The 21,302-nt window shown below is 47.2% G+C and overlaps 1 protein-coding gene across 16 annotated transcripts in view; it reads right to left on the bottom strand.

Annotated features, from left to right (window-relative positions):
- RPH3A (rabphilin 3A) overlaps positions 1-21,302 on the bottom strand; it is a 320,980-nt gene that overhangs the window by 94,556 nt on the left and 205,122 nt on the right. For 10 of the 16 annotated variants that reach the window (XM_055096191.2, XM_055096193.2, XM_055096192.2 and 7 more), the window contains one exon: positions 15,324-15,444. The exons of 1 other annotated variant lie outside the window; for it this stretch is intronic. The gene's annotated coding sequence lies outside the window, so the exon portion shown is untranslated. Of the gene's footprint in view, positions 1-15,323; positions 15,445-15,574; positions 15,961-15,996; positions 16,070-21,302 lie in introns of those variants that run through there. 5 more of the 16 variants (XM_003832447.4, XM_055096195.2, XM_055096196.1 and 2 more) reach the window with 3 other exon arrangements.

The following is a 21,302-nucleotide window of genomic DNA, read 5'->3' as shown; positions in this document are numbered from 1 at the left end:
GGTAGTTGTTATTGTTATCTTCATTTCCCAGATGAAGAAACTGAGATGCAGAGAGATTTGGTAACTCGTTCAAGACCACAGAGCAGCAGAGCTGGAACCTGAACACAGATAGATGAGCAATTATTTCTACCCCCTTCCTCTACTCTGAGCTCCTTGCTTCTCAAGAAGGGGCCCCACATCTGTGGTAGATTGCAGAACAAAATCTCCCTCTGGGTAGAGAGGAGTCCTACTGTCCTCTTCATTTCCAGGGAGTTGGTGCTGTGAAGAGGAGTGGAGGGTGGAGGGCTCAGCCTGTAAATGCAGCCCTTTCTGGGCCACTTTGAAGTTTTCATCAAGCCTCTCCAAGTTCTGTGCCTTCATGTGAACCCTGCACTGCAGGCAGGATGGGATTTTCAAAATATGGATCACATCAGGTCACCCTTCTGCTTGTGAGACCCCATTGCTCTCAGAATCAAGACAAATTGCTTGATTTGTCTTGATTGCATGGTCCTGCAGGCACCACCCGCCTCATCTCACCCTCACATCTCACACTCTAACCATGCTGGCCTTCTTTCAGATCCTGCACTGCTACCTCAGGGCCTTTGTACATATTGCTCCCACTGCCAAGAAAACTGTTTTTTTCTCCTCTCTTTACTCAGTTAACTCCTATTCATCCTTCAGATCTCAGGTCAAACATCACTTCCTCTGGGAAGCCCTCCAAGATTAGGTCAAATTTCTTTGTGAATTGTGCCCCTCTGTTTAGAATCTTTGCCTTCATTTATCATTATACAGCCATTTGAATAATTTTCTACCTGCTCACGGGAAGATGCTACATCTAAATTGTTTTCTACTACATCCCAGCACTGAGCACAGTGCATATCACATACTATAAACGACCAACTAGAAGATGAGGATTCCTCCCAACCAAATATTCCTCAGAAAACAAAAAATCAGTTCCTTCTTCTTTTTTGTTTATTTTTTTAAATTTTTGAGATGGAGTCTCTCTCTGTCACCCAGGCTGGAGTGCAAGTGGCGTGATCTCGACTCATTACAACCTCCACCTCCCGGGTTTAAGCAATGCCTCAGCCTCCTGAGTAGCTGGGATTACAGGCACCTGCCACTACGCCTGGCTAATTTTTGCATTTTTAGTAGAGACAGAGTTCACCGTGTTGGCCAAACTGGTCTCAAATTCCTGGCCTCAAGTGATCCGCCCACCTCAGCCTCCCAAAGTGCTGGGATTACAGGCGTGAGCCACTGTACCAAGCTGAAAATCACTTTCTGTCCAGGTTCTTAAAACGTTTTTCACACTGTTAAGCATTCTCTTTTCTCCCAATGTGCTTTCTTTTAAAAACAAAATAGTTTAAGCAAATTCCTTCTCAATTTTTTCAACCATCATGCAACTCCAAGTGGTATCTCTTCCTTTCCTATTTGTCAACAAAAGGTATTTGCAGTAAGTGACTTTTACTAAAGTTATAAAACCTTCCTTACTTTCCTGGTTTAATTATTTCCTCAATATGTATCAGTGCTGAAAGAACAGTTGTGTGGGTGAATTGCTTATTTTATATAACGATGTGGTTTTAAGTATGTGAGTATAATACAATTAATGAATCAAATACTAATAGACATTTGACAAGTCCATTTACATCCCTAATGGGTTATTCAAGTTGGGCAAAACATTTTTTGGAGGGAGAGACAGATTCATCATTTTATTGGTAAAATATGAACATTGTAGGTTATATTTGGGGCTGTGATTTACATGCTAGTAGATGGTCAATAAATATTTATCAAATGAATAGATGAATAATTATATGTTGGTTGAGGGAGGTCCCACCTAGCAATTCAGAGACTAGACATTCACTTCTGAATTATCCCCTTTTTAAAAAAATGAACATGTGCTTTTAACCTCACACAACTGCCCCCTAATGTGCATTTGGCTGTCAACGAGCAAATTCTGTCTTAGGAATATTATTTCTTCAGTTGGGCTCCAGAAGGCAAAACAATCAAGAGTGATGGGACTCAGGCTTAAGTCAAATCAGGAAGGATGACCTAGCTAACTGGCCCTTTCTGACAATGCACAGGGCACCTCTGCGGGTGCAGAGTCCCCTCACTGGAGAAACTCAAGCCCATTTCCCAGGCAGTGAAAAAGAGGATTCATCCTCCTCCCGGAATGACCCATGAATCATTCCCGAATCACTCAGGAAACTCTTTACACTGCAGATTCCTGGTGCAACCCTAAACCTTCTGAATCAGAATTTCTGGGGATAGGCCTTGAGCATCTGCATTAAAAAAAAAAAATCCCAGAAGATTCGTACACACACTAAATGTTATAACCACTAAGGTTCGTGACTGGACAAAATTAGCACCCAGACATTTGAATTTCTCAGATGAGTACAATTTTCTTCCAAATTTAGGGCTGTCCACTTGCATTGTTGTTGTTTTTATTTACAAAAAAGGGGCACAAATCTTTTGTTTAAAAAAATGCTACCATACATTGCAATGTTTTATTTTTTTAAAATATATTTTAACGTTAAATAAGCAGAAAAGAGATATGGTCAGGATAGAGGTTTGTTTGTTTGTTTTTTTCTAGGAAAATTCGGTCGGCAACATTCTGCCCACTTATAAATGCCTAGTTCTTCTCCTTTCACCAGGGCCAGTGGAAGCTTTGTCACAGGCGAGATCTGAGTTTGGAAACCACCAGCATAAGTAAAGAAACTTCAGGAGACTTCCTGAATTAGGAAAATCCAAAGACGAAAGAAAGAGTTTGTATTGGCTGCTATGAAATAATGATGACAATGATAGCGTCCTAAGAGGTTCATTCCTAAGAGGTAGGAACCCATTTGATCTTTACAAGAACCCTAGGAGATATCTGCTGTTATTAGCGGCATCCCCACTCTGCAGCTGGAAGAAACTGAAGTACAGGGGGCTGTGGTAATCAATCAAGTCTGCACAGCTAGGAAGGGGCGAAGTGGAGACTTGAGCCCAGGGAGCCTGGCTTTCTGTGCTGAAGTCCTAACTGTTGTGCTCTATCACCAGCCAGCCAGCTGTCACGAGGGCCACACCTGCCTGGTGCACACATACATCCCAGGCTTCAACCAACCAATGGATGGGGCTAAAGAACAGAGAGCCCAACAGTTTGCTGATGGCACACACAGGGGTGTGGTTTCAACTTTCCACCCTCTGGAAAGCAAGCACTGTTGGGTGGTCTGGTGGTCTGTGGCTTGGAGCAGGTGCAGTGACCACTTGCATCCACCTGGAAGTGCTCACAGCCCCACCTGATGGGATCCACCGGGAAGGATCCTGAGACCACCAAATTCACCGTCTGCTTTTTTCCAGCCTGTCTGTGACTGTGGTTGGCCCGGTGGACCCGCTATGCTTTGGAGCTTTATAGTTTGGCCACTGTCATCCCTGATGACTGAACCTGGTTTTCGTTCCTAACTAATCTTGCAATCTTGGGAAATTGGTTTGCCTCTACGGGGCACAGTTCCTTCATCTGTAATGGAGGAAGTAATTCCAACTCTCCTCTTCAAAAAGTTATTGAGAAACAAAACTGAATCCAAAAGTAACTTTTTTAAAAAAATTCAACTCCTATGCAATAACAAACAACTTGCATGTATCCAGCAGTGTCTGGGTGCCTCATATTGTATTAACTCATGGAATTCTCACAGCCATTCTATGAGGGAGGTACTATTATTATTCCCATCTTACAGGTGAGTAAACTGAGGCCAGAGAGGCCAAGTAACTTGCCCAGGGTCACAGGCTGGCAAGTATTGCAGCTGGAATTCCAATCCAGGTGGTCTGGGGACAGCAGCAGTGCTTCTAAGGACTGCGCATACTGCCTCCTCCTGGCCAGTGTGTCCAATCCTTTATTGGAATGATGTCCATGCATTGCATCCAAGCTGGAAGGAGCTGAAGACTAAAGAATCGATTTCTGTAGAGCCTTATTATTTATTTTTATTATTAATTATATTAATTATTTTTTAAAAAGCACTTTTAAGTTGCTTTATCTTCACAATTGCAAATAGTAAGTAGACAGTGTAAACTGGGGGAACTGAGGCCTCCTTATCTGCTGTAGCCTGTGTCCTCATCTGCAAAATGGTAATAATAATAATAATAATAATAATAATAATAATATCTCCTTCCCAAGGCTTCATGAGGATTGAAGGAGGTCAGTCATGTAACCCAAAGGGCAGGGCAGCCCACACAGCGTGCTCTGTGACTCCATGAGGAAGCACATGGACATCCATGGGCCTTAATTCATCCTCTCCCTGATAATTCATCCTCTCCCTCTCTCCATCTGGGAGAAAGGGAGAGGATGAATTATCAGGCACATCTGGAACTTGTACCCAAATGGACAGACTCTTAACTCAGTGTCCTTTCTAGCAATAGGGTGATGTAACACTGGAAGCAGGTGAGGAGCCCCTCAGGGCATCAGAGACCACCCCGCTGTGGAGACTGGGGGCTGCCCTCACACTTGGTGTTAACCAGAAATGACCACCCCATAGTAACCAGTTGGGACAAAGGCTCCCATCCAGACCCACTGCCATGACAACCAGAGGAAGAATTTTTCAGATCTGGAGTCTTCTCAATCCCAGGCTTTGGACAGCTTCTGGGGGCCTCTCTGGCCACTCAAGGACTCCCACTTCCAGGCGCTGGAGCTTTTACCCTCTGAGCATGTTCAGGACAAAATGAGCCTTTCTGCTTTCACCAATCTATTCTCAGAGGCAACGTCGGTGTTACAGGAGGAAACCCAGGCTCTGGGGAGAGGACAGAGGCCCTGGGGAGAGGACAGAGGCCCTGGGGAGTGGACAGAGGCCCTGGGGAGTGGACAGAGGCCCTGGGGAATGGACAGAGGTGGTGAGGAGCCAGCGTGGCTACTCCAGATGGGAGCAGGGTCTCTCCACACAGAGTGGGAAGTAGCCATTTAAGAGGGGGGCAACGTCTCAGCCTGAGCCAGGGGACCACTCCTGAACGCACACATGTGCACTCACACATTCCCACACACACCACTCACACATGCTCACACCATACCCCCTATACTCACAGCACCACATACACACACTCATGCACATACACACACAGCACAGCAGGCAGACCCAGCACAACTTGGATGGGATAAAAACATCTATTTACCTAACCACCCAGGGGACTGTTTAAAAAAACTTTAATCACACAAAGCACACTAGGCATCATCTTATTTCACCCTCAAGCAGGCTTATAAAATGAATACTAGCATTATCCCCATCTTACAGAAGAAACCGAGGCTCAGAGAGACTAAGTCACTTTGGCAAAGTTCACATAGCCAGTAGGTAGCAGAGGCAGGATTCGTACCCATGTCCACCCAGCTCCAGAACCAGCTGCTCTCTTCTGCCTCCCTCTATGCATGCGTGGTGTCTGATGTCATGAGGACACTCAGCATTTGTTAGGCAAAGAATCAAAAGTGAAAGAGTAAAGCATCTACCTGTGTTGCCCAAACAATCATTAAATCTCTGTTAAAATGAGTCTTCCTGTCCTGAAAGAATCCCAGCTGGCCAGCGCAGAGAAAAAAATTTTCAGAAATACTCTGGGTTGCTGGAGGGAAACTCACATAAGAAAAATGGAGAAAAAAATAGGGGACTGATGCCTTGGAGAAAAGCAACAATTAGAAGCAAAAGATTAGATGCCACCTTGCAACGTGGATGGATCTTAAAAACATACTGCTGAGTGGAAAAGAAGTGAGAACCTATGAGATCTATAAAAATACTGTTTTGAAGGGACATATACAAGCAATAGAAATACGCATAAACAGAGTAGAATAGGGTTGTCTATGAATGGAGGGGAATGGGGTATGAGGAAAAAAGAGGATAAATAATGAAAAACGGAGGAAGAGGCGGGCAAGGATCAATGATGGCTGTGTACCAGGAAGGGAAAAATAACTCAACTCTCATCATCTCTCACCCTAACAAAGATTCTTCTAATCTACAAAGCACAAGAGTCCTCTGTGAATAACAGGCTACAAATGAGGCCAGTTCCCCTCTCATTATAATTAAAACCACAGTCCCCCTCCGGGTCACCAACACGAGTGCGCACCATTTATTTCTCCCTCGGGAGCTTTCCTCGAAGCACTTATCCATCGTTCAGATGAGAAGTCATGCCTGGACCCCTCTGCAGAAGTTGGCCAAGGCTGGCTACATAGGCCTGCCCAGTCAGATAAACCCTTCCAAGGAAAAGAAAAAGGAAGAAAGAACATCTACAGAAACAGCGGCAGGTTCTATCTGAAAGGCAAGCCTGCTGCATGCTCTGTGTGATGAGTCTCCTTCCCCGCCAAGGGCCCAGCTCCTGCTCCAAATGCTGGCTTCTCCTGCTTTCATCCTTAGGTGCAAGCCCAGTCTGGCTGGTTCTTTTTTGAATGGGCCTAGCTAGCTCCAGGAACAACAGGTTCAGATCAGATCAGAGAGGAAGCTGCAGACACCAGAAGCTCATGTCTTCCATCACATCCAGCAGCCTTTCCCGCAGCCCCTGGAGAAAGGCTTGGCCAGACACCCCAGCTTGCCACTTCACAGGGTGTCATCCCCTTTGCCAAGTTACGATATCCTGCTTCATGCTGATAGATTAATCCAGCCACTATTCATGGGAGAGAAAAGAAAAAAAACAAAAAACCCAAGCTGCTGCCTTTTCTTCTGGGGAGAGGGGAACCGTGCATTTTAGCCAGCATGGAATGGGCATTTGCGGAGCTCCCTGAAAGGCCTTGACTCTGCACATACTGCTGGGTTCTTGTCTCATAACCCATTGGCCCTTGGTTACAGCCAAGGCCCCTCTCTATGTCCCTAGGATCACAAGTGCTGCACCATTGCCAGGAATAGTTCCAGTCCCACTGGAGTGGACCCCGATTCCTCTGGCCTTCTCCCCTTATGTCTGATCCATCAGTAAAGCCTGTCTGCACTCCCGCAGAATTCACCCCAAATGTCACCACCTTCTTCTCTGCTACCACCTGGTCCCTGCCCCATCACAGCTCCCCTCACTGGTCCCCTGGCTTCCACCCCACCTCCTGCACTCCCCTCTCCACTCAGAGACCAAAACAATCATTACTAACATTGTAAATTAGGTCACATCACTCTAGCATAAAACCCTCCCTGCAAAATAAAATCAAACCCAGACTCCTTGGCTACCCTGGGAGGTCCTGCCTAACCAGATCTGGAGGTCCTGATCTGAACCTGTTGTTCCTGTCTCCCTTTGTCCTCATCACGTGACCCTCACCCCACTCACACCAGCCGACTGTCTGTCCTTTGTGGCCACCACAGTTGCCTCTGCTTTTGCACTTACTGCCCCCACTTCCCAGGTGTGGCCCATCCCTCCCTTCACCATCTACTCATGGCTATTTCCTCCTAGAAACTCAGCCTCCACTGGCTGCCATTTTTGTAAGTTAGTCTCGCCCCTCCCTCCCCCAGCCCATCACTTGTCATTCTCCATCGAGTCTTCCTATCTCCTTCCTTCATGGCGCTTCACGCGGTCTGGAGTTTTCTTGTTTATGTGTTTACTTGTTTATTGGTTTTGCCACCCACTGGGCTGTCGGCTTCAGGGGGCAGGGAACTCCGGCTCCCTCACTGCTGAGTCTGCAGTGCCTAGAACAGTGTACAAGACTTATCTGGAAAGGAGGGAATGGGGGAATGAGTCTAGAGCAGGGGTTCTCACAGTGTGGTCCCTGGGCCAGCAGCATCAACACTGCCTGGGAACTCGTTTGGTGTGCAAATTCTTGGGCTCCATCCTAGTCCCACTGAATCACAAACTCTGTGTTTTAACAACTCCTGCAAGGGGTTCTGATGCAGGCTCAAGTTTGAGAAGCTCGGGCATTGAACCATCTGCAAATCTCTACCCGATATCCCCCGGGTGACCAATGAGCGAATAACTAGCTGGGTGATCAGTCTTGTCAGGGACAGGGGTTAGGGAAGGTGAAGGGAGTAAGTCTCCTGCCCATGACTGACCTCTGAGCTCTGAGGGACAGGCCTTTGTGTGTCTAGATAGTCCATGCCGGAGCCATGCAGAGAATGCCAAGCCTGGGAGGGCTTCAGAACCACTGTGTGCCACCAGAGCAGAAAGGCAGGCAACTCACCCAGAAAGCTGAATCTTTGGCCTTTTGAAAATTCTACAAAATTCCAAGCATTTGGCTTGGAGGTAAGATGACCAACTCATCACAGTTTGCCCAGTACTCTTTCCATTCTTTTTTGTTGTTGTTTTGTTTTGTTTTAGACACAGGGTCTCACCCTGTCACCCAGGCTGTAGTACAGTGGCACAACCACAGCTCACTGTAGCCTCAGCCTCCTGGGCTCAAGTGATCCTCCTGCCTCAGCCTCCCAAGCAGCTGGGACTACAGGTGTGTGCCACCATGCCCAGCTAATTGTTTAACTTTTTTATAGAGACAGGAGTCTCACATGTTGCCCAGGCTGGTCTCAAACTCCTGGCTCCAAGCGATCTTCCTGCCCTGGCTTCCCAAAGTGCAGGGATTACAAGTGCGAGCCATCATCCCTGGTCTGCCTCTCAGTTTTAACACAAAGTCCTATATCCCAGGACCCCCTTCAGCTCCAAGCAAAGCTGAATGGTTGGTGACCCTACTTGGAGCCCTCATCACCTGGAGTCTCATGAATTCACAAACGCATTCCCTTTACAAGTAATTTCTGTGTGTCTTAAAGATGAGATGAGGAAGGCAGAGGAGTTAGGAGAGGAGGAAGATGGAGAGAGAGAGAGAAAAGGAAAGGAAGAGAGGCCAGGGGCAGAGGAGAGAGAAAGGGAGAGAGGGAAAGATGGGGAGAAAAGAGAGACTGCAAGGAGAAAGCAGGGAATTATTTAAGGGGTGGGAAAAGTAAGGAGACAGGGGCAGGGAAAAAGGAGAGAGAGGGGGAGAGATAAAGACAGAGACTTAGGAGCTTAGCACCACAGTGACAGAGGAAAAACACAGGAAGGCAGAGACGGAAAGGGGAAAGGGGGCAGGGAGGAAGATGTGCAATGAAGCGGACCACACAGATGCCATTTGGCAGCACCTTGCATGAAAAGCCTCCCAACGAACTTCGAGAAACCATCTCTCTTCTCTGCAGCCCCAGAATGCCGCCCCACCATCAATGGCTGGCACCAAAACCTGCTTACATAATATGTTCTCTGCTGAAAGCTGCTTCCATTCACAAGTCACCACTCGTCATTGTGTAGGTGCATTAAAAAGGAAGAAAAGGAAAAGAAAGAGAGGAAAAAGAAAGAAAAAGGCAGCTGAATGAACTCACTCAGATTATATTGAGAGATGAGAAGATATTTCCCCCCCTCGCTCTCTAAATAAATCCTTCACGAACCAAACATCATTATGATGCTGTCAGATGAGTTTCCTCTTGTTGATTAATTGCAGGGGGTGGTAAAAAAAACCCAGCTTCCTGAGGCATGTTATCTTGCTCACTGGATGGATTACTAAACCAGAGTCTGACAGAGCTCCATTACAAAGAGATTTAAGCGTGTATTATATCATTAAAACCAATGACAGCAAGACAATTACTTCGAGGAAACCACAGTGACATTGCATACAGCAGCCTGGGCCCTCAGCACTGCTGCCTTCCCTCTTTTCCTGGCCCAAATGGGGAGCAGAGTTGGGCTAAGAAGAATCACTTTTGGCTGGCTGCAGTGGCTCACGGCTGGAATCCCAGCACTTCGGGAGGCCGAGGCAGGAGGATAGCTTGAGCCCAGGAGTTTGAGACCAGCCTGAGCAACATAGAGAGATCTCCATTTCACAAAAAATTAAACAATTAGCCCAGCATGGTCGTGCCTGTACTTCCAGCTACTTGGGAGGCTGAGACAAGAGGATCGCTTGAGCCCAGGAGTTCAAGGCTGCAGTGAGCTATGATCATCATGCCACTGCACTCCAGCCTGGGTGACAGAGCAAGATCCTATCAAAAAAAAAAATTTTTTTTTCATTCCCTCTCAAAGCCACTGCCTGCAAATCCCAAAGACCTAGCCTGGCTGGACAGCTGATTATTAAGGCCTTGCCACAAATCTACCTGAGAAACTGAGTCCTGGGGTCCTGCCTAGCAAAAAATGACTCCTTGGAATTGTCTGAGGTTAGCAGGGAATGGGAGCGACATGCTAAATCCAGGTCACGCTCCTGTGGGATTCAGTAGCAGAAAGGAAATCAGATGACTCCGGGCATCAAGAGCTTTTTACCCCCCAACAGAATGTAAATCCAGCAACATCCACCTTTCTCTGTTCTTTGCCCCTCTTTTGCCTGCAAGCCTAGTAATGCAGCCCCCTCCCCCTGCTCCAAGAAACCAAGCCTGCTTCACTTTTAGGAAAGGCTCTTATAGCTTCTCATTAAAGTGTGAATGACTAATAAGGCTGGATGCATTAACTCGCTCCAAAGCATCTGCTCTTTAACCAAGAGCAGAGCCTTAAGAAAAAGAATGAAACTTGAATGATGGAAATTTCAGGTATCAGTGAACTGAATATCTTTGGGTGACTCAGGGAGCCCTCTTTGTACCACAGCCCCCCACCAAAGATCACATTATGTAGGTAGCCACTTACTTTATCTAAGTCCCAAAAAGGATCATGTCTTTTTTTTTGAGACAGAGTCTTGCCCTAGGCTGGAGTGCAGTGGTGTGATCTCGACTCACTGTAACCTCTATCTCCCGGGTTCAAGTAATTCTCCTGCCTTAGCCATCCAAATAGCTGGGGTTGCAGGCACACACCACCACACCAAGCTAATTTTTGTATTTTTAGTAGAGACTGGGATTTACCATGTTGACCAGGCTAGTCTTGAACTCCTGACCTCAAGTAATCCACCCACCTTGGCCTCCCAAAGGGCTGGGATTACAGGCATGAACCACCCCACTGGGCCAGGACTGTGTCTTTATTGCCATTTTATTCCCAATGCCCATCACGGTGCCAGGCATACTGTAGGTAGTCAATAAATGTGCAATGCATGATAAATAGCAATGGCAGGAAGAGAGAGAGGCCTGTCCTTTGCCTGTAGTAAATCTGAGGCAGGAGCCAAGTCCTTTCAAACCTTTTACCAATGACTGACTCATCATAATCAATACTAACTGAGCACCTACTGTGTGCAGGCCTCTGGCTGGACCACAGGCTCCAAACTGACATGTTCGCTAGTAAATCAGTTGAGCTTCATTCATTCATTCACTCAGTAAGTCATTGTTGAGCACCTGCTGTGTGCTGACCCGGACACCAGAAATGAAGATAGCACAGCCTTAGCCCTTAAGGATCTCACCCTGTAGCACCTGAGGACTCCTACAAAGAAGTGCCATAGGCACTTCCCAGGGAAGGGAAGGAAGGCTCAGGTTTCCTAGAGAAAATACACGGCTCAGAGCTTATAGCCTGGGATGATTCAGCAAAAACCTCCCAGGGACTTGAAGGAACAAAAGACTGAGTGGTCACCAGTGCTTCTCCTCTTAGAATTCTTCTCTGGGGCCTACCCCCCAGGCTCATGACTCCCCTGCTAGTTGCTTAGAGCCTCACAAGCCAAACAGAGAGGGAGTCATTTTGCCTATTTCACAGATGAAGAAACTGAGTTATGGGGACCTGCAGCAACTGGGGAACTGCAGTGGGGAACAAGAGGGGCTGGCAGCTCCTGTCTCCAAGCTTTGTCCTCCCTCTTGTGAGTCATACAGCTACACAACTAGCCCAAAGAACTCACCTTCCTCTACCTCACCCTACTTTTGTTTTGGTCAGGCATGATTTCACTGTTACCATCACCAACATCGCCCCCATTGCAAACATTTGTTGGATATTTACTCCTTGCCAGACTCAGGATAAAGTGATCATTAACTCTTAAAATTCTCACAACTGCATTCTTATTCCCATTTTGTAGATGGGAAAATTGAGGTCCAGAGAGGTGAAGTGACACAATCAGAAAGTGTTAGGATCAAGATCTAACCCTAAGAAATTTATTTCCAGAGCCCATCCTCTTAATCCCTATATCATGCTACCCTAATACACCTAATTGAAGAAAATGAGGCTCAGAGAGGTTAAAGGCCTTGTCTGAAGTCACACAGCAAGGAAATGCCAGAGTCAAAATTAGAACTAAGATCTGACCGCCCCCAGAGCCCACACTGCAGCCCCTGGCTGGTTAAGGAGGTAGACAGGTGTGAGGCACAGAAAGAAGGGGGCTATTTCTGCAGTACCTCCTTCACTCTTTCAGCACATCAAGGCTCTCCATCCTGTGTGGCAGCTGAATTATTTAAAATCATCAGCTTCAGCCCACCATGACTGGGTCCCAGAATTATTTTTATCCCAGATTATGGCCACAGCTCTTAACAGAAATAAACCACACTGTTTTCTTCTCATTGGCTTCACATCAATTCCTGGCTTATCTGCAATTACAATCAGCTCCCCACTGAATGAGGGTGAAGGGCAGAAAACAGGTCCATGTGTCATGATGGTTTTTATTGGAAAGCCATAAACTCTGTAGGACCCATTCACAGAGAGGGAAAGAGTTAAAGCATAATGTCACAACCTACAAAGAAAGCCCAAGAGCAGCCACCCCAACCAAATGCACATCTTCAGACAAAGCAGCCAGTCTGTGTACGGAGCAATAAGAAGGAGAAAGGCAGAGTAGGCTGGGGGCACTGACTTTCCAGGCTACCCCTGTGGAATCACAGAATCTCTGTCTGCTGCCTCTCTCCTGCCAACAAGAAAGGAAATGTCCACATTTGTCTCAATGGCTAAGCTTCCTGATTACCAGCACGGGCTGGAGAGACACTGCTGAACGTCCTTCCTCTGTACCTCAGGCTGGATTGGGGGAGTAGGGGCTGCTGGAGCCAGGAGTGAGGGGATGATGCCTTGGTCTTCATAATGGTGGGTTTATATGTTGCTGCCATAACTTACTGTGTGGTCTTGGGCAAATTGTTTTTCCTCTCTGGGCCCCCCTGGAAAGGGTTAGACTAAGTCAGAGGTCCTGAACTTGGGGGGGTGCTCACATGGGCATTACTGAGGATCCACTAACCCCCTGATGTTGTGTGTTTGTGTGTATATGCATCTTTTCAGAGCAGAGCCTCTCCAAGGAGTCCTTGCTGCTACTCCTGAGAAGAGTCTCTTTGGAGCCTTCAAGTGCTGCAAAATCTACATCTCTGTGCATCTGAGGCCATAAATAAAGCAGACCCCTTTCCAGCTGAGCTCAGGATTCTAGAAACCTAGCAAAGTTCTCACAAGAGACTCCCCTATCCCCATTCACCCCAAACAGGGCCTCTCCCCGACACAGGATAAATTCTCAAGCACAGTGCTAACCCTTCCTAGAAATGTGGGCATGTGCAGTCACTCACACTCACACACATACCTATCTCATAGTCAGAGAACCCCAGAACTGGAAGGGGACTTAGGGCCACCCAGACAGACTGCCCCATTGCATAGATGGGGAAGCTGAGGCCCAGAAAGGGAAGATAGCTGGGACTGGAACCCAGGTCTCCTGACCCAAGTCCAAGGCTCTTTCCAGAAGCTTCTGTTTCCCTCTCCCTGGTGCACCACAATGCACCACTTCAAATGTGACGGGGGAGGAGGGAGGGCGGCCTCTTGGATCTTGGCCATCCCTAAGGAAGTGAGCCAGGGGAGAGATATTTGGGAAGTGTCCACATCTGGACACCCAAGTCTTAGCTATCCCAGCTGGGCTGGCCTGTACTGCATGGCTAAACCAGTTGTTAAAAATATTAAAATAAAATATAAATATTAAAATTAAATGAGGATGCTGCCCTGAGGCCTCATGGCTCTCTTGATAGCCCCCTAAGATCCCCCCAAACCACTCCATAATCCAGCAATTAAAAGATTAACACTCAGTACAGCAGGGGCCCCCTAAGATGCCCTATTCCAGGACCCTAGCCATTCTGATCAATTAGTACCAAATTTCAATACTTTAAATATCACCCATAGCCAGATATGTGGTTCTTTTTTTGAACAAAATTTCCACACATTCATTATTCACACTCAAGGCTTCCCAGTGAGGAATCTAAGGCAACTTCCTCCTCAAGGTCACCCAGCAAGGGAAGCTAGGAAGAGAAGCTAGGGATTTTGAGAACCAAATCTTTGGCACTAACCACCAGACAACCCTCCTCTTCTGCCTCATATGTCCTGCCTGAGCAGGCACATGCTGTGGGATTTCAGCATCTCTTCTTAGCTATGGGGCTAGAGAAAAAAAGAATGAGTGAACCCTGCTTACATTTCAGGCTTGCCAATCTCTGACTGTTGTTTTATTCCTCCCACCTCCAAGAGCAAGAATCTAAAAAGGAAATCCTTGGGGGTGCAGAACACTGAGGTGGCCCCTGAGATAATAGCAAAAATGCTAAAAATAAGGGCATTCATTTCCAGAAAAGTAGATGTAATAAAAGCAGAAAGCAAAGTGAAATCCCCTTTTGATGGGTAGCAGATTAGCATCAAAAGCATTTCAAAATTAAATGTGAGCTTTTGGATTCAGTTTCAAGGTACTTCCATTTCCCACTCACTAACAGGTTGGTGCAGCCTTTCCCCATCAGGATCTTGGAAAAAGAAACTAGTGCAGGGGGACGGTCTACCCTGGAACAAAACTGAAGCTGAAGCCTGGAATCTTTCCCCAGAATTTGAACAAGCTTTGTTCCCCTCCTTCCTTCTGAGATGAACTCAAGGATAGAATCTCCCAAGCTAGTGCCAGGACGCTCCCCCATACAATCACTTACAGGTTACACCACCTGTGAAAATAAAACATCATCTCCTCTGCAGGCAGTGGCTGCTCCCTTCTGGCCAGCCTGACCACTCATCCCTAGCATAGTGTGGCACTTTCCTGGCTCCCAGGTCTTCCATCTCAGGAAAGCGTGAACAGCCAACCTCGCAAAAATCACCACAATTAAATTACTCAGCTGTTCCTGGAAGAGGGTACAATCTAAGCTCTGTCCTGTGCAAATCTTACCCAGTGTGCCCAGGCAAAAGTTACCCTTCCAGTCTCAGGTGACCCCCTCCCCTCCAGGGATAAGCACTCACTTGCTAAGTCAGAGTACCCAGAGTCCCTCCATGCTAGACTAGCCAGCCCCACGAAGGGTTAACTCTCTCAGAGAACTGCCGGCTACTTTCACCAGCTTCTGCTGCAAAGGAGAGGGCAAATTGGGCAGAAGCCACAATCTTGATCGCATTGCCTACAACATGAGCACATTTTACCCCCTCCCTGGGCACTAAGCCAAAATCTCATTTGGCTTTGGGATGCCGCTTAGGTGATAAAACACTGCAGGATGTAGGCAAATAAGCATAGTCGTTCCTCGATACCCTTCTCCTCCCAACTACCCTTTACCCCACCAGCTCATGAACACACATCACAATTGGGATTCCAATACCCCTAGCCCATCTGCACAACCCGGGAGAATATCACTTACCGCGACGCTGGAGGATTGCAGGGGGAATGGGTGAGCCAAATTCTTGCCAACTCCTCCCTTCTCTGCCAGGTAGAAAGACGCTAAGTCCCAATGACTTGGTTTAAAAGCTCAGCGGAGGTGCCTGAAAGAAAATTGTTCATTTGACTCTCCTACTCTTCCCAAAATAAAATCAAAGCACCAGTGCACACACGTAGACACACAGATACATCAACTACCCCTAAATCATGCAGGACCAAGACAAAAAGAAATACCACTGCCAGAAGCGGAGAAAACTCGGACCAGCCAGTGAGTCAGTGGACAAGGGACAGTGGCTCCCTCAGACTGTCCTCCACATGGATGAAGGTTTTCGCTCTGTGAGTCTCTCTCTCTCTCTCTCTCTCTCTCTCTCTCTCTCTCTCTCTCTTTCTCTCTCTTTCCCTTCTCCCTTCCTTTCCAGTCCGCGTAGGCAACTCCGGGCTGCTGGCAGTAGACGAATCAATTGCTTCCCCAGAGCCAGTTTCTGCCGCGGCTGCCACCACTACTGCAAAGCCCTGTGTGAGCAAGGGAAGCGCGGCGGCAGCTTCCCAGTGCAGGGGGAACCAAGCGGGAACCAAGCCTGCCTCCCACCCGTGATTTATGTGTGCGGTGCCTGGAGAAAGAAAGGTGGGAGGCCGGGAGGGGAGGTTGGGCGCACCAGAGATCCCAGCTGGTCGAAACGGCAACCAGGGGATTGGCGGTCAGCACCACGGACAGCGCTAAGGTGCCTCGGAGGAGGGGATGGGTGGGAAGCGAACCCCTAGGCAGAGAAGTTAAGTAATTGGATGGTTAAAGCAGAGAAGGGGGAGTCCGGAGGGGTGGGGGACGGGACTTCTCGACATCACACAGTCTAGTCAGTGACAGCTTACCTACCACACACTTTTTCTAATACTGTCGCTCACTCTCAGAGCAAAGGAACTATAACTTCACAGCCCCTGTCTCCCACACGCCCCCAGTCCTGCATTGCTCCTCTCTGCTCAGACAAGAGCTTGGCACCGGTGTGGGGGGCTCCCTAAGTGGTTTTTCCCCTCAAAGTTTCGCTCAGATGACCTGTCCTCACCCCCATTGCTGCAGATTTCTGACCTGTACCTGGAGTTTCTCAGAATTCAGAGCAGAAAAGCTGAGGCTTAAGAAATGGAAATTTCTAAGGGGCAGGGTGGCTTAGTTGAATAAGCACTTGATGGTTTTCTGGAAGTCAGATCCAGCCCCCTTACAACTCTGGAAAAGTCATTTAATGTTTCCAAGTCCCATCTGTGAAAATGATAACATAATGACCTTATTTTTCCTAAAGATAGGAAGCACGAGGTTAAAATGCAACAATAAGAATACCCAAGCTGTGAACTGCCATGATTTCATGGTCCATAACCTGTCCTAAAACACAAATGTTTGGACAGAGTGATAAAGGAATTGACAGCCCACCTAGGATGGCATGTGCCAACCTCATCCTTCAGCAGGTGGTTTGAGTAGAATGAAGGGAAATTTTAGGTCTAAATCAGACCATTGAGCCTTGGCCAAAGACCCTTCCCCGAAAGATCCGGACTGGCTTTCTGAAGTGAAATCACTATATGGACAATGAAATAAAAGTATCAAAAGGGGAAATATATAAAGATGAATGGATTCCCATGGCTCCCAGTGCTCCATATCTCAAGAGTCCTATTCCTCCTAACTTTGGGAAAGGGCTCAAATTGGAAAAAGGCCAGGAAATCTCAAATAGACCAAGATCTGCTTAGAACTTCTCTGCAAAGTGAAGGAGAACTCTCTCTATTGGAGACTCATATCTAAAGCTTCCCATCCAGATGGCCCAGGGTTAACTACTACATTTGTCACTTACTTCTCCCCATGAGACCCAGGAGTTAAAATGAGAACATTTAGAGCTCATTTAAAAAACAATTTTTTAAAGACAGTGTCTCTGCCAGGCGCGGTGGCTCATGCCTGTAATCCCAGCACTTTGGGAGGCTGAGGCAGGTGGATTACCTAAGGTCAGAAGTTCGAGATCAGCCTGGCCAACATGGTGAAACCCCATCTCTACTAAAAATAACAAAAAAATAGCTGGGCATGGTGGTGTGCACCTGTAATCCCAGCTACTTGGGAGGTGGAGGCAGGAGAATCACATGAACCTGGGAGGCAGAGGCTGCAGTGAGCCGAGGTTGCACCATTACACTCCAACCTGGGCAACGAGAGTGAAACTCCATCTCAAAAAAGACAGTGTCTCACTCTGTCACCCAAGCTGGAGTGCAGTGGTGCAATCATAGCTCACTGAAACCTTGAACTCCTGGGCTTAAGTGATCCTCCCACCCCAGCCTGTCCAGTAGCTAGGACTCAAGGTGCACACGAACATACCCTGCTAATTTTTTTTTTTTTTTTTTTTTTTTTGCAGAGATGGGTCTCACTATATTGCCCTGGCTGGTCTCGAACTCCTGGCCTCAAATGAACCTCCTGCCTCAGTGGTGGTGGTGGTGGTGGTGGTGGTGGTGGTAGTAATTGTCATCATGATGGTAATCATAGTGATGACTATAGTGATGGTGTTGATTGACAATGATTATGCTGATGATGTTGATGGTGATGATTATGGTGGTGTTGGTGGTGGCAATGATGGCAGCTATTGAAAACCTACTATGTGCCAGCCCTTCTGCTAGGAACTTTACATGTATCATCTTCTGAAGTCCTCACCATGACCCTTTCAGGACACTAGTATTATTCCCATCTTGCAAATGAGAAAACTTAGACTCAAGAAATAAAATTCCTTGCTCAAGGCTTCACAGTAAGTTACAGACATAGCATTCAAACTCAGTGTTGTATGATTCCAAAGAACATGCTCCAGGATGTCTCTCTCAGAGTTCATTTCAAATGCATTCTACAAGTTTGAGGGGAAAAATTTCATCGAATATTTTCTGGGATGATCCTGTGACATAAATTCAGTGTCCTCACTTTACAGATGGAGAAACTCGGGACCAGAGACGAGAATTGACTTGTCCATAATCAAAGAGCTAGGAAGTAGCAGAGTTGAGTATAGAATGCAAGCCTTTCAGATGCCAGGACCTGTGGTCTATTGCCTAGGGCAGTCCCAGGCACATAGGAAACCCTCAATAAACAATATCGTTTGTTTTATTTGAGACAGAGTCTTGCTCTGTCACACAGGCTGGAGTGCAGTGGTGAGATCTCGCCTAACTGCAACCTCCACCTCCTGGATTCAAGAGGTTCTCATGCCTCAACCATGCAAATAGCTGGGACTACAGGTATGCGCCCCACGCCTGGCTAATTTTTGTATTTTTAGTAGAGACGGGGTTTTGCCGTGTTGGTCAGGCTGGTCTCGAACTCCTGACCTCAAGCGACCTCAAGCGACCTGCCCACATCGACCTCCCAAAGTGCTGGGATTACAGGTATGAGCCACCACACCTGGCTGCCTCAATAAACATTTGAAGAGTGATTCAAGAAGCCCAAGGAGAAATGAAAGTCATTTAGGATGCTGGTGGTGGAATCCGAACCCAAGTAGTTCCCAGGCCTCTTGGCTTCCAATCCCAAAGAATTTCTCACAGCTTCCCCGGCCATTAGGCATGTATTCTGGGAGGGCCTCTCATGAATTCAGCTCTCCCTTAGGGAATGACAATAGCTACCACCTGCTGCATACCTAGACACTTGCCATGTGTCACGCAGTGTACTAAGCACTTTACAGTGATTATCCCCACACTTCACAACTACCTGAAGTGGGTGCTATTACTGCCCCATTTGCAGACAAGAAGCAGACAGATGATGTGAAGCCCCCAAACTCACACAACCAGGGAGCAGCAGAGGCAGGGATGCAAATCTCAGGTCTGTCTGACTCCAAAGCCTGTGTTTTCACGACCCTGTCAGTTTTTCCTAAACCAGGCCCCCTAGAGGCCCCTGTGGAAATGAAAAGAGGCCTCAATTGACCCTCCACTCTGGTTTCAACTAGAACAGTTAGTGGTGCTTTTAACAGTTTTGCATACTGGGCATCTGCCCAAGCCTTCATTGAAACAAGGATTTTGCACCAAAATTAAAAAATAATAATATGGTTGAAACCTGAGCTCTGCACCCTCTCTGGTCACCACGCCATCTAGGAACTAGCCTTGTCTTGTCAGGGGAACTTGCCCCACCCTGCCCACCTCCCTGGTCACCACTGCCAAACCCCTCTTCTATCCCGGGTGCTTCTGGAGAACCCTTTGTTCAAAGAACCAGCTGCTGCTGTAAACTCCACCAGCCTGTGGCACTGCAGCAGGGAGACACCTCGAAACCCAGACTTCTCAAGGCTGAGCCCGGCCAGGGTCTGACGCTCTCGAGGCTTCATTCAATGATAGAACATTGCGAAGATTCCTCAGGCCGCAATTCAGCAAGCTGCCTTGCTCTACCCTTGTTTTATGGAGCAGAGGCAGCCCAGTAAGACTTTCCATCACCCCAAAGAGGATGGGAAATGATGATGGTAGTAATAGCTACAGCAACAAATGATACCCACTACCTCCTGCACAATTTGTATATGTGCAGCGGCATCATCTCATCCTCCCAACAATCCCATTTCAGGATGATAATGGTTTCATTTCTGTTCTATGAAACTGAGACTCCTAAAGCAACTAGCCTGAGGCCATTGAGTTCATAAGTGGTGAGACTGGAATTTGAACCAAGACCCTGTGAATTTATGATCATTATGCTATCTGGCATTCCTAATTCCTTATCATCTCTCCTTTTGCAGGGGGCAGGTGCTTACTATTTACCAGGTGCCATGCTTTATCTCCCCAGCACTATTCATGACTGACAACAGTGAAAGGAGGTTGTGTTGTGCTATTTACCCATTTTCAAGATGAGGAAATCAGACATGGAGAGCTCAAGTGACTTGCCCAAGATAACACAGCCAGGAAGAGGGGGAGAATGGGGTGTGAATCTGAACAGTTTATCTCAAGGTCCTCTGTGCTTTTCTGTCTCCCAAGGAAATGGGCACTGAGATAGCCCATTTCACTTAGCAAGTGTGGTAGGCAAAATAATGGCCCCAAAAGATGTCCACATTTTCATCCCCAAAAGGGGTTAATAGATTACCTTAAGTGGCAAGTGGGACTTTGCAAGTGTGATGAAGTTGAGGATCTTGAGGTGGGGAGATTATCCTGGGTTATTTGGGTGAATCCAACATAATCACAAGGGTCCTTATAGGAGGGAGGCCGGAGGGCCAGAGTCAGAGAGGAAAGGTGTGGATGGAAGTATAGGGGGAGAGAGAGAAAGAGAGGTAGGGAGAGGTATGAAGACGCTTTGTTACTGGTCTTGAAGATGGTGGAAGAAGCTACCAGGTAAGGAATGTGGGCAGGCTCTAGAAAATGGAAAAGGTGAGGAAAAGAGTCTCCCTGAGAGCCTCCAGAAGGAACACAACCCCACTGCTGACACCTTGGTTTAAGGAATTCTGACCTCCAGGACTGTAAGATAATTAATTTATGTTGTCTTCAGCCACAGAGTTTGTGGTTATTTGTTACAGCAGCATAGGAAACCAATATAGCAAGCCTGCCAGGGGACCTACATTAAGAAGCCCATAGCAAATCGGCTTTAGGAATCACGACTGAGCTCCCTCTTAGACAAAGAACGCAGTGCTTCAATCATACTACAACCTGTTCTGAACAATACCATGTGTGTGCCCTACAAGAGAAAGGACACATGCTCAAAGCTTTAGCCTGAACACTGGGCTTTGTCACTGGATGACACTGCTAGGGCATCCATGCCTTCTTCACTCCCTCCTCCTTCTCCTTTAAGAGTCTCCAGGGAAATGCTACTGTCAGGGACACAAAAGGGAAGAAATGTCACAGGGCAGCTTTCCAGGAGCACAACTCATCACAGGGAATCGGTCAAAGATAGAACAAGTAAACGAAACAGAGAGATTGGCATGCAAGAGAAAGAGAAAGAACACAAGACAGAGAGAGAAAGGATTGCTGGGTCCCTGAGATTGGCCTATGTGCACTGACAAATCCCTTC

The sequence above is a fragment of the Pan paniscus genome, chromosome 10 (genome assembly GCF_029289425.2).
Source record: "Pan paniscus chromosome 10, NHGRI_mPanPan1-v2.0_pri, whole genome shotgun sequence".
In the NCBI taxonomy this organism is placed as follows: domain Eukaryota; kingdom Metazoa; phylum Chordata; class Mammalia; order Primates; family Hominidae; genus Pan; species Pan paniscus.
This window is presented reverse-complemented; position numbering and strand designations above follow the sequence as displayed.